This window comes from Chanodichthys erythropterus, chromosome 3, assembly GCF_024489055.1.
Source record: "Chanodichthys erythropterus isolate Z2021 chromosome 3, ASM2448905v1, whole genome shotgun sequence".
Lineage (NCBI taxonomy): Eukaryota > Metazoa > Chordata > Actinopteri > Cypriniformes > Xenocyprididae > Chanodichthys > Chanodichthys erythropterus.
In genome coordinates, this window is record NC_090223.1 from 23,507,164 (window position 1) to 23,520,021 (window position 12,858).

Genomic DNA, 12,858 nt, shown 5'->3' on the forward strand with positions numbered 1-12,858 from the left:
AAATGGAAAAGTTCTAGCATATATTTTTTAGTAACTAAAACCCACAGCTTCACTATTTCTAGAGAGAAGCTGCCAGGTAGAATAAATTCACATGCAATCGCTCTCTCACTAATGCATTCATATAAATGTAATTTTTACTTTGCTACTTTATCTGTATCTGATCTAGAACAAGCAGAAATCAGTGAGAAATATAATGACCCAACGACAAAAGAACTGATAAAAATTAAGCTGTTATGTAGGAGCAATATTTGTGGGCAGTGTAATATCATATGCCATAGCTGTGCACAAGGCAACCCGAGTCTCATCTCGAGGTTCAGACTTACGGCTCATTCACACGGAATGCATTTTTGCTTTCAAAAACGCAAGACGCAGGCAGTGGGATAGGGGGAAAAACACGAGAAACGTCTCAAGATGCGAGACAACTGATTTAACTGACTTAAGCGTCGCGTTTTTAGAATGCTGTGACATGCGTGAGACGCTGCAAAAGGCACAAGACGTGAGCGCAAAAGTCATACATGTCTGTCTAGTGCGAGTTTACATAGAAAAACAATGGAAAAGTAGTGCATTGGAATGGAAAAGTATGTTCTGTGTGAACTGACCCTTATTTGTTCATTAATGACGTCATCATCGACTAGTCGACGTCGCCTCGACTTTAATCACATACAGTAAATGTCGACTTAATCACATAAATGTCGAAAAATCTGAGGTCGTTCAACCCCGGGTAGGTCATCTGGGTACTTTTCACCTTTTGTTTTATGAATACTCTGACTTCAAGCATACAGTACAACTCTTTTCATGTACTGTTTTTTTTTTTTTTTGCCTATAGTATAGTAAGGAAGTCAGCATATTCAGATCCTGAAAAGGGTCCACTATAATGATTTTTTTTTTTATTTAAAAAAATAAAAATAAAAAATAAAAAAATAAAAAAAATATATATATGTATATATATATAATTTTATTGTGAAATAATATTGTGAAATATTATTAAAAAAAACTGTTTTCTAATTGAAAATATTTTTTTAATTTATTCTTGTGATGGCAAAGCTGAATTTTCAGCATCATTACTCTAGTCTTCAGTGTCACACGATCCTTCAGAAATCATTCTAATATGATGATTTGCTGCTCAAGAAACATTTTTTGTGTACAGATGTACAGAATATTTGTGTACAATATTTTTTTTCAGGATTCTTTGATGAATAGAAAGTTCAAAAGAACAACATTTATTTGAAATATATGTATATATATATATATATATATATATATATATATATATATATATATATAAAATCTCATTTAAATTTAAAAACAAAATCATACAAGAATGAGAAAAAGATATTATACAATTGTCTTCTAATTGTGTGTGATACATTAGCGCACAGATCATTCATTTGTCCCGTGTCACATGAATCCTCTATGACAAGGAACGATTGCCACTAAAAAATTCATCTGCCGGTGAACTCAAAAAGCTGCAAAAAAATATTAGTCAATCAACTGAATTGAGCTTAAAATACCTGATTATCAGAGCTGCCTATCAATGAATGAAACAATGATTGATTAAGCAATTAGGAGCTCTAATAGTGAGAGGCAGGTCTGTGAAGCAGGTTGTGAGGGATAAAGATACTGCAGGGTTGAGTGTGGATGCCATCAGCTTCTTCTTCCTCTTTCAGTGCATCTCCAGGCACCACTTAATCACTCAGTTGCTCATTAGCGCACAGCTCAAGCTTTAGAAATGGCACCATTAGAGCCGGCATGGCTGCCACGCCAGCACTACTACAGTGATGTGAACAGTTCAGAGAGGGCCCACATGTCAGCAAGTTTGGCCTCTTGGAAATTACTTGTATATGACCAAACAATTCTAATTGGTCCAGTTCTTGCAAGTCTATTTAAATGGCCAAATAAAACATTTTTGTATACAACATTACTTTCCAGTTGAGCATTATTCCAAGACTATAGCAATTACTGTATCTAAAGCAACTGTATTTTAGTAAAACATTAATATTAGGGCAGTCAATTACAAATGACTTGTATAATATGCTGATTAATAATTCACAAAATGCAATTAATCATATATCAATATAAATATAATTGTCCCATATGAACATAATTGAAGACACTATATTACTGTGCCATTGAATATCACTGAACATAAGCCTATCACTGATCTACAGCAATACATTTAATCGAATTTGTCAATCTAAATTGAGTTTGACTCATTTAATTGAGTTTGACTCCAGACCTCACTACATGATCACGCAGCATGTCTTTATTTTATTAAGCAACATTTGTTTTCTTAACATGACAGGTGTTTAACCCTGATCAACTTTGTTGTATGACACTTCACAGACACAACAGTGCTGTATGACCGATGTATCAGTTTTATGTCATTTTTGCTTTTAATTCAAAATATTCACAAACTTGTTAACTATATTGAGAAATATATGTGATATTTGTAAGTAAACATGTCTTTTAAACACCTTTATAATAATCTTGTAAGTTGATCTATATGTTATAACGTGCAATGGACATTGACATGTTAGTTTTTGCTGCAACAAAGAGAATCCAAGCTGTCAGATTTAAAACATGTAAATTCACCCTCTTCTCCTGAAAGATATTAAAGGTGCCCACGAACGTTTTTTTACAAGATGTAATATAAGTCTAAGGTGTCCCCTGAATGTGTCTGTAAAGTTTCAGCTCAAAATACCCCATAGATTTTTTTTAATTCATTTTTTTAACTGCCTATTTTGGGGCATCATTAACTATACACTGATTTCACTCGACGCCGCCCCTTTAAGACGCGAGCTTCCTGCCACACGAGCTGTAAACTATATTACAGCGCATTTACAAAGTTCACACAGCTAATATAACCCTCAAATGGATCTTTACAAGATGTTCGTCATGCATGCTGTATGCATGCTTCGAATTATGTGAGTAAAGTATTTATTTTGATGTTAAAAGTTTAATTCTGAGTGAATCTGAGGCTGGGCTCCGTGGCTAACGGCTAATGCTACACTGTTGGAGAGATTTATAAAGAATGAAGTTGTGTTAATACATTATACAGACTGCAAGTGTTTAAAAAATGAAAATAACGACAGTCTTGTCTCCATGAATACAGTAAGAAACGATGGTAACTTTAACCGCATTTAACAGTACATTATCAACATGCTAACGAAACATTTAGAAAGACAATTTGCAAATATCACTAAAAATATCATGGATCATGTCAGTTATTATTGCTCCATCTGCCATTTTTCGCTGTTATTCTTGCTTACCTAGTCTGATGATTCGGCTGTGTGCAGATCCAGACGTTAACTGGCTGCCCTTGTGTAATGCCTTTGATAATTGTTGGGAACGTGGGCTGGCATTATGCAAATATTGGGGCGTACACCCCGACTGTTACGTAACAGTCGGTGTTATGTTGAGATTCGCCTGTTCTTCGTACTGAACTCTTGTTATTTAACTATGCCAGGGTAAATTAAATTTTTGAGTCGAGGGCACCTTTAAAGTAGTTGGCCGGAGGAGAATAGAGAAAAACTGAACATGACCGATATGATAAACAAAATAAGAAAATATCAAAATCTACTGCAGGCAGTAGATAATTTTCCATTTTAGCACCTAAACTCTGGAACAGTCTTCCTAGCATTGTTCGGGAAGCAGACACCCTCTGTCAGTTTAAATCTAGACTAAAAACACATCTCTTTAACCTGGCATACACATAATACATTATCTACTTCTATAATTCTAATCATGTAAATTGTCAGGCTGCATAAATTAGGTCAGCCGGAAGCGGGAACACTTCTCATAACACCTGATGTACTCGCAACATCATAAGAAGAATGGCGTCTACGCTAATATTAGTCTCTCTGTTTATCCCGAGGTTTACCATAGTCTGCCATATCCAGGCCATATCTAGATGAGATGAAGGAACTTCACCTTGACCTGACGACAACACAGCCCTGAAGTGTCAACTAAACTATCCCCTGCGAAGGCCTCCTTCCCTTTCCTTTCCCTGTGTATAGATAAAGTGTTATCAAAATGATATCAGTTCACATGGATCCACGGAAACGATTAATAATTCTGTATTATACGGGCCAGACAAGTAATTTGGCAATGTCACATTGTAAAGAAAGACTAAGCGTCTGCGCATATACATATTCAAACGTGCATACCTATAGACTAAACATGTAAATGAACCACAAGAACACATTAAAAGTCTTCTGTTTTCAGTTAAAAAAGGTATCATTTAAGCGGCCCCTAAGTTAATAATTAACGATTTTTACAACGGAAGTGATTCAATCAAAAATGTACTTTAGCTCGATAATAACGTTTTCCTAGAGCTGCTGTAAAGCCAAAACGATCTCTGTCCATTGATTCTCCTATTATCACTGTGAAGCTGCTTTGAAACAATCTGTACTGTTAAAAAAGCGCTATATAAATGAATATGACTTGACTCGACTTGATAAACATGATTTCACCAAGTACAACATGTTCCTGGATCAACATCTCTGTTGATCCTGGAACAACATTCCAATCAACCAATCAGATTTGAGCAACAAGTTAACAGTTTATGTCAAGTTTAGGCTTGAAACCAGGGTTAGGTGCTTCTACATCAGTGTTATTCGCCTATCATTTCCCTCTGATTTTAGGGATCAGTTATGGGTAGAGTTAGGTTTAGGGATAGGGATAGGTTTAGGACTACATATTCTAACAGGAATGTCATTCCAGGATCAACAAAATACTGTTGATCCAGGAAGATGTCTTACTTGGCAAAATCACGGTGACCTTTGTGGTGTATGCCAAACGGTGACCACATTCATCTCTGGCTCAGTGCCAAGTGCGAAAGCAGATTTTAATTTAGCAGTTCATGTGACAGTCTGAACTTTGTACATGTCAAAGGGTGAAAATATTTTTGTATAGAGGAGCTAGAAAGAAACCACCTTAGCAACTCCCTGTCTCTGAGATTACCATTCATATTTTCTTAAGATAACATAAAAACTTAGTGTCCTCTCTCCTTTCTTCTATCAATAAAAATGCCCAAAAACACGTGAAAAGAAAGTCAAAGAGTAGCAGAGGCCTATATATGCACATAGTGAAACTAAGGGATAGAGGCTGAGAAAGCAGATTTCAAAACAAAATACTTTTACCTTGAGCAAAAAACGCTGAAGGTCACATTGTCTCTCCTCCCCAATCGACGCCTGTTTCTTTCTCTACAGTCTCTCCCCAGCTCTCCGGCTATCACAACCACCCGCACCGAACCCAATTACAGCCCAGCACTGCATCCCATGTCTCACTCACACACCCATGTGTCCACATCACACCACACGCCTCTCCCGGCGCGACACATCACACCCCACACTCAGCGTCTCTGCACCCTCCATCAGCCTCATGGCCAGGTTGAGAGAGAGCGACGACTGGAACTGCTAGGATTAAGATTAGGACTCGGTCAGAGCGAGAGACTAATATGAAGGGGCTGACCACACAAAGCGCCATGCGTTTCCCATGGAGGACAGGATGTGACTCGCGCAACATGACTGATGCAACACTCTTTCCCGCACTAACCTTGTGTTAAAATACATTTACCCCAAACAATGTCTCACCTTGAGACTAAAGCCTTCCTTAGACCATTTCCTTCAGTGTTTTTTCTGCCCCCTTATTGTGAAATATAGTCAGTGAGTGAGAGAGTAATTTAGGGCACGCTGCAGTCTCTGAGTCCTGTGATTTCATTTGCGTAGAGGTAATAAAACTACTTCATAGGGCAAAGGATAAAACCAGCGGCATAATGCCACCAGAGACTTTGGTTAGTCCGGCCTGTCATAAGCTAATGGCAGCCGCATTATAAACGGATATAAATGGAAACTCAATACTGCCTTCCCTAATCAAAAAGAGGAGAGGGAGGGAGCAAGTAGGCCAAGAGGGGAGAGTGGAGTGCGTAAGTCAAGGAGAAATAAAGTTGGATTCATCAAATCCCTGTCTTTAAATAGAGTTGTTTCACTACTTTCTAACACTGAAAGCAGAAGTGCGATGCCAAGATACCTATTTGAAACTTGCGTCTTCATCAAGATGCCATTGTTGTTGAGTGAAATCTATACGCCATTTGTAAAACACTCTCTGTCTGTTGTCTGAAAGACATTCAGCAGTTTTTGTGATGTTCATGATTAAAATGTATATAAATCTGCTCTTTTAAAGGGAGTTTATGTAAGATTAATTTTGAGCAAGGGCTTTTAGAAATTTCTATGTTCTTTCCCCCATTTGGGGGGGGGAATCAAGAATAAATTGTAGCCTGCTATGTAAAACCAATCTGAAGCCTCTGGCAAACGTTTGCATCAACAGAATGAATGCAGAATCAGTAAGCACCCAGAAGTGATAACTAGTAGATGAAAGGTATGTTACTTTCATAAATCTCTGTCAATTTTTCCTCTATGTGACTGTAAAACACCTTTCCCATTGAATCATTGGAGGGTTCTTTGATGCTGCATCAGATATGTTTACACAAATACGATACTTAACACTCTGAGGTCTGAGGGTATCGCCGGCGATACCACCGCGTTTTTTTTCTAACCAGTGTGAAAGAGACTCAAAATACTCTGTCAATGTTGCACATACAATTAAGAGTTATACACCATTTTAATCTGTTGAATATCTTCTTTCATTTGTGTACACTCAGAGTAAAAACAAAATGCTGTGCTTTTTGTAAAATAAAGAAAACTAACATGATGCGTGATCTCTCGTCTCCCTCTGAACAAAGTCCAATCTGATAGCTCTCAGAAAATGAACTGTAACTTAGTGAATACGAATGACAAAAAAAATTAACTTATGTCTAAAGAAACGTTGAAATGTCAGGTTTTAAATCATGCAAGTCAAATCGAAAACAAACATTTTGTGTTTATGTAATCTGTATGAAAAGAGAGCCATGTCAGAAGTCAGTGATTCAGCTCATTATCCGCTAATGCGGCCACGTCCACGCCCACGGAGCCAGAGCTATTCAGACGCAAATTCAGAAGCAATACATGCATTCATCGTGTATTTATTGAAAAGTGTTTATCTGGATGTTAAAGCCATGGTTAGTGAACTCTAGAAGACATGCAGTTAGTTCCTAGTTCTTCTTCTTCTTTATATGGATTTGTGGCCTAGAGGTGTACAGAGCGCCCTCTGGCTGCAAGTATGAATTGTATCCAGCACTCATAGTGATGATATATAGAATAAATATAACTCCTCTGTATAGAAATTTGACATAAACATATAAGAATCCATCAATATTTCTCCAAATGTGCATGCTTTAAGCTAAAAGCCTATATGAAATGCCATAGAGGTAACATAATTGTTCAGACACTTTGCATCACAGAAATACATTATATTTTAAAGAATATAACAGAATACCATTATTTTAAATTGAGCTGAGACATGATTACAGAGGGTTTTTTCACACCCTACCTGACTGAAAGGCCTCATTAATATGCAAGTCATTTCAGGTCATTATTATTTGATTCTTTTGTCTTCTCAGGTGTAAATGGTCCATTATTCATGATCATTCACGCCTCCACGCATACTGTGTTTCTTGACACAAAGTGACTTACAAAAACTAAATCAATATATTGTTTTATATGAAGGAGTAGGCAGCATAATTTTTACATAATTCTGAAGCAAAAACTCAAGTCTACAACCTCCAATACCCAGAAGTCTTATGAACACAGATTTAATATACTTTTTTTGTCCTTATTTCAGTGACTTGTGAAGTTTTTTGTTTTTTTCAATAACCACACATAAACGTTATTCATTCAAAAACACAAACATGTACATACATGTTCCTCACATATTATGGTAGCCTAGTTTGTGTTGAATACCATGTAATGACACTTGTGTCATTAATGTGTTTATGAACAAATGAAAAAAGCACAAATGTCATGGCATGTCAAAACTTCTCCAGGCCCCAAATCAGCCTCAAGGCCTGTTCACAACGGGACGAATATCGCGCGCGATTTTCGTCGACGTTTAACGCCTCGTGACTAAACAACGGGCACCAATGTGAGTGTGCACACCGACGTGAAAAACGCGAGGCATAAAATCGCCATTTTTTAAAAAACGCCTCGGGTTCTTTTTTTTGGTTTGACGCGCCGCGTTAAAAACTGGCCGACCAATGAGATTGGCACTTTTGTTCATGTGCCTGGAGCTGCTGAAGTTACAGTAAAACACGACTTGGTGGCGCTCAAGCACAAAACGGTCTTGCCGAGCACACAAGACGACGAAGAGAAAGTAAATAGACGAGGAAAACCCCTACAAATTATCCCTGCGTCTCAAACAGCTCCCTAGCTTCATAGGTTGTGTATCAGTATACCATATAAATGAATGTGGTCGAATCCCTGATCAGTGCCCTGACTAGTGAAGTAGAGAGCTGATTGAGACACACACTATGGGTGCTCTGCCACAGTATTATTTCTGTTTTTTGTATTTTTTTCCTTTTACATTCAAGAAATATAGTTGAGAATGTCTGTTTCATAAATAAGTTTATTTACACTACCGTTCACTTGCACTATATATATATGTATGTATGTATGCCATTTTATATATGCATTTTTTTATCTTCTTTAACTTTATTAATATCATAAATATGTTTATTTGCACTACCGTTAAGCACAAGCGCCACATACTGTCAGGGAGTGAATTTGCACGTTCACTCGGCGCATCGCCGGTGAAAATCACTTGGGTGTGAACACAAAAACGTCTCGAAAAACGCTGACGATAAACGCGTGTGATATTCGTCCCGGTGTGTACGGGCCTTCAGACTCATAGCACAAAGCCTCAGAAACATAGCACAAAGAATTTTTGGCCACCATTGCCAAAACAATGGTGGCCTTGGGTTTTATACTGAATTTTACACTTAGGTTTTTAATAAATATATAAAAATATAAATATCCTATGCACTTGTCACTCATAACTAATTCATTCCAAAACCAAGAGTGTCTGACAATAGAGGGTTACAAAGATAAAGTCAGTAGCATCCCTTGTGATCAACCCTGCTCTATACTGAATAAAACATCTTTAAAACATCTTTTCTAGGCCACTGATTACTGGTATGACTCTGGTCTTGAGAGAGTGCATAAATTAAAATATCTCTTTTAAAAGTACTATTTATTTCTTTAGGTATAAAACATTTTACTTCCTGCACCTATGAAGTGTAATATACAGTGTATATATATATATATATATATATATATATATATATATATATATGGTCATTGTGATTTTGCCAAGTAAGACATGTTTCTGGATCAACATATTTTGTTGATCCTGGAACAACATTCCAGTCTGAAAATGTAGTCTTAACCCTAGTTAAGCCCTTAGTCTTAAACCCTACCTCTAAACCTAATCCTATCCATAACTTATCCCTAAAATCAGAGGGGAAGATACATTGAATAACACTGATGTAGAAGCACCTAACCCTGGTAAGCCTAAATTTGACATAAACGGTAAACTTGTCCCTCAAATCTGATTGGTTGATTGGAATGTTGTTCCAGCATCAACAAAGATGTTGATCCAGGAACATGTCTTACTTGGCAATATAGGTGACCGTATAGATACACCGATCAGGCATAAGATTTTATCCACCTTCCTAATATTGTGTTGGTCCCCCATTTGCTGCCAAAACAGGCCTGACCCGTCAAGGCATGGACCCCTCAAGGTGTGCTGTGGTATCTGGCTCCAAGATGATAGCAGCAGATCCTTTAAGTCCTGTAAGTTGTGAGGTGGAGCCTCCATGGATCGGACTTGTTTGTTCAGCACAGCCTACAGATACTCGATTGGATTGAGATCTGGGGAAAATGGTGGCCAAGTCAACACCTCAAACTCGTTGTTGTGCTCCTCAAATCATTCCTGAACCATTTTTGCTTTGTGGCAGGGTGCATTATCCTGCTGAAAGAGGCCACGGCCACCAGGGAATACCGTTTCCATGAAAGGGTGTACATGTTCTTCAGCAATGCTTAGATAGGTGGTACACGTCAAAGTAACATCCACATGGATGGCAGGGCCCAAGGTTTCCCAGCAGAACATTGCCCAAATCATTACACTGCCTCCGCCGGCTTGCCTTCTTCCCATAGTGCATCCTGGTGCCATGTGTTCCCAAGGTAAGAGACATACATTCACCCAGCCATCCACATGATGTAAAAGAAAACCTGATTCATCAGACCAGGCCACCTTCTTCCATTGCTCCGTGGTCCAGTTCTGATGCTCACATGCCCACTGTTGGTGCTTTCGGCAGTGGACAGGGGTCAGCATGGGCACCCTGATTGGTCTCGGCTATGTAGCCCCATATGATGCACTGTGTATTCAGACACCTTTCTATCAGAACCAGCATTAACTTCTTGAGCAATTTGAGCTACAGTAGCTCGTCTGTTGGATTGGACCACACGGGCCAGCTTTCGCTCCCGATGTGCATCAATGAGCCTTGTCCACCCATGACCCTGTCTCTGGTTCACCACTTTTCCTTTCTTGGACCACTTTTGATTGATACTGACCACTGCAGACCGGGAACACCCCACAAGAGCTGCAGTTTTGGAGATGCTCCGACCCAGCAGTCTAGCCATCACAATTTGGACCTTGTCAAACTCGCTCAAATCCTTACGCTTGCCCATTTTTCCTGCTTCTAACACATCAACTTTGACAAAATGTTCACTTGCTGCCTAATATATCCAACCACTAACAGGTGCCGTGACGAAGAGATAATCAGAACAAAAAATCTAGGCAATGCAGATGTGTTCACAAATGCATCTAGGTTTTGTTTGTTTGTTTGTTTGTTTGTTTTTTGTCCCAAATAGCTGTGCTTCGATGTGACAGGTTATTCTGTTTTTATGTCCCCTCATTTTGGTCACATTTATGTCTTTTCTAGTTTTTCTTTTTATATATGCTTTCTGTCCCCATCAGTCTCTCTTTCTGCCTTTGGCTACTGCTGATAATTATGTTAGAGAACATACACACACACACATTGACACAAGCACATGTGTAAATGCAACATCAGTACATACCAGAACAAAGTGATGACACAATTACACACCAGTGTGAAAGCCAGACGTCTCCATAATGCCCGTCCCACAGCACACACACACACACAAAATGAATAAAAGAAAATGTGCAGACCAGACCAGACCAGACCAGACCAGACAGCAGATAATGTAGGGCTTCAGACACGGCCTCTGTGTCTCATCAGTGGAGACACACAACCACACACACAGACAGGAGAGAGAAGCATCTTCAAAGGCTCATTTGAAAGAACACACCGCCACCACTCTCGCTCACACCCCCCCTCCTCCCACACTCCCAATATATATTCAAAGGCCATCCATTAACCTTTCACTCGCACAGACCTGTCTGTGATCTACTGCTCTCAGCTCATGCTTTGAAGAACATGGCACAGCCAACAGCCATGAAAGAGGAGAGGAGAGGAGAGGAGAGGAGAGGAGAGGAGAGGAGAGGAGAGGAGAGGAGAGGAGAGGAGAGGAGAGGAGAGGAGAGGAGAGGAGAGGAGAGGAGAGAAGTAAAGAAATGAGGGTAGAGCAGAGGAGAGATGAGAAGAGAGGAGAGATGAAGAGATGAGAAGAGAGGAGAGATGAAGAGATGAGAAGAGAGGAGGCAAAACTAAACTAGACATAATGACAAGATAAGGATGAGGAGAAGAGAAGAGAGAAGTACAAAGGCAGCAATCCTTACTACAAGAAGAGGACAGACAACACTAGGCAATGTGAGAGAAACAAACAAACAAACAAATGTAATAAATGTGATGAGAGATGGAAGGCATTAGAAAACAAAAGGAAGAGCAAAAAAGAGTGGTAAATTTTGTAACTGCATATGCTAAAGACACCCCAAGAGTGGTGTGGATCATAGCAACAGCAGCACGCATACAGTTAACATCAGATTTTAAAATAAATAAATAAATAAATAAATAAAAAGCATCACACTTTGAGCAAACAGTAAGACTCCCCTTCAAACTGCATCCCGGTTCTGATGAAGCACTAGTGTTGCGGCTTTATTTATGCATTAAAATCAGCCAATACATGCATGAATTCAACCCTCACTGCTTCAAAAGCCAATGAATGCTGCATCCATGCAGCCCAAACAAATTCCTCTCTCATTAAACATTCAGGCAGGAAAGAGCTTGGAGAAAAATAAGGCAAAACAGCTGGTCCTCTAGAGCTGAATGAGAACTCAAGAAGAGGAGGAAAAAGAGAGAAAGAGAGAAAAAGTGTGCATGTGTGCACTACAGGACCGCAGGTCTTTCCACAAGAGCGACCATGAAGTGAGGACTTAAGTGTGTGTAAGATGAGGACAGATTGGAGCAGTCAGAGGGCCCACTGCTGCAATCACACACACACGGAGAAAGAGAGAGATAAATAAACACACACACACACACACACACACACACACACACTAAATGAAACCGCTATGTCAAGACTTCATCATGCGCCCATGAGCGGTCAATACGCCAGCCCATTAAAGAGCACTAATGCGGTTTCACAGCCTATCTGCACATTTACAAGCAGCACATGAAGGGGCTACTTTGGCTGTCTGTTTACAATAGGTGTCTGTCTGTCTTTGAGAGTCTGCAGGCAGAATCTGAAACATGCGCCAGACATTAATGCGACTCTTGACTACATTCTCGACAACAAAGTGCTGTACTGCAGTGTGAAGGCGCTGAACAGCATTAACTGAGTGGAATGACGTTATTTAAAGTTGCAGAGTGTAAAGTCATTAAATGGAATTGCAGAAATAATGACTGATTCCAAAGAGGCTTCCCAAACACTTAGCCGTCTTCCAGTGTTCAGATGAAGGAGGTGTATTATACCTGAAGAAAGCTATCTGTTAGTATTAACACGT

General features: G+C 39.1%; 1 protein-coding gene across 4 annotated transcripts in view; it reads right to left on the reverse strand.

Moving 5' to 3' along the window:
* The window catches only part of adgrl1a (adhesion G protein-coupled receptor L1a), a 197,876-nt gene that overhangs the window by 89,380 nt on the left and 95,638 nt on the right, over window positions 1–12,858 (reverse strand). The window contains exon 1 of one of the 4 annotated variants that reach the window (XM_067381429.1): window positions 5,142–5,279. The exons of the other annotated variants lie outside the window; for them this stretch is intronic. The gene's annotated coding sequence lies outside the window, so the exon portion shown is untranslated. Of the gene's footprint in view, window positions 1–5,141; window positions 5,280–12,858 lie in introns of those variants that run through there. 4 annotated transcript variants of the gene reach the window in all.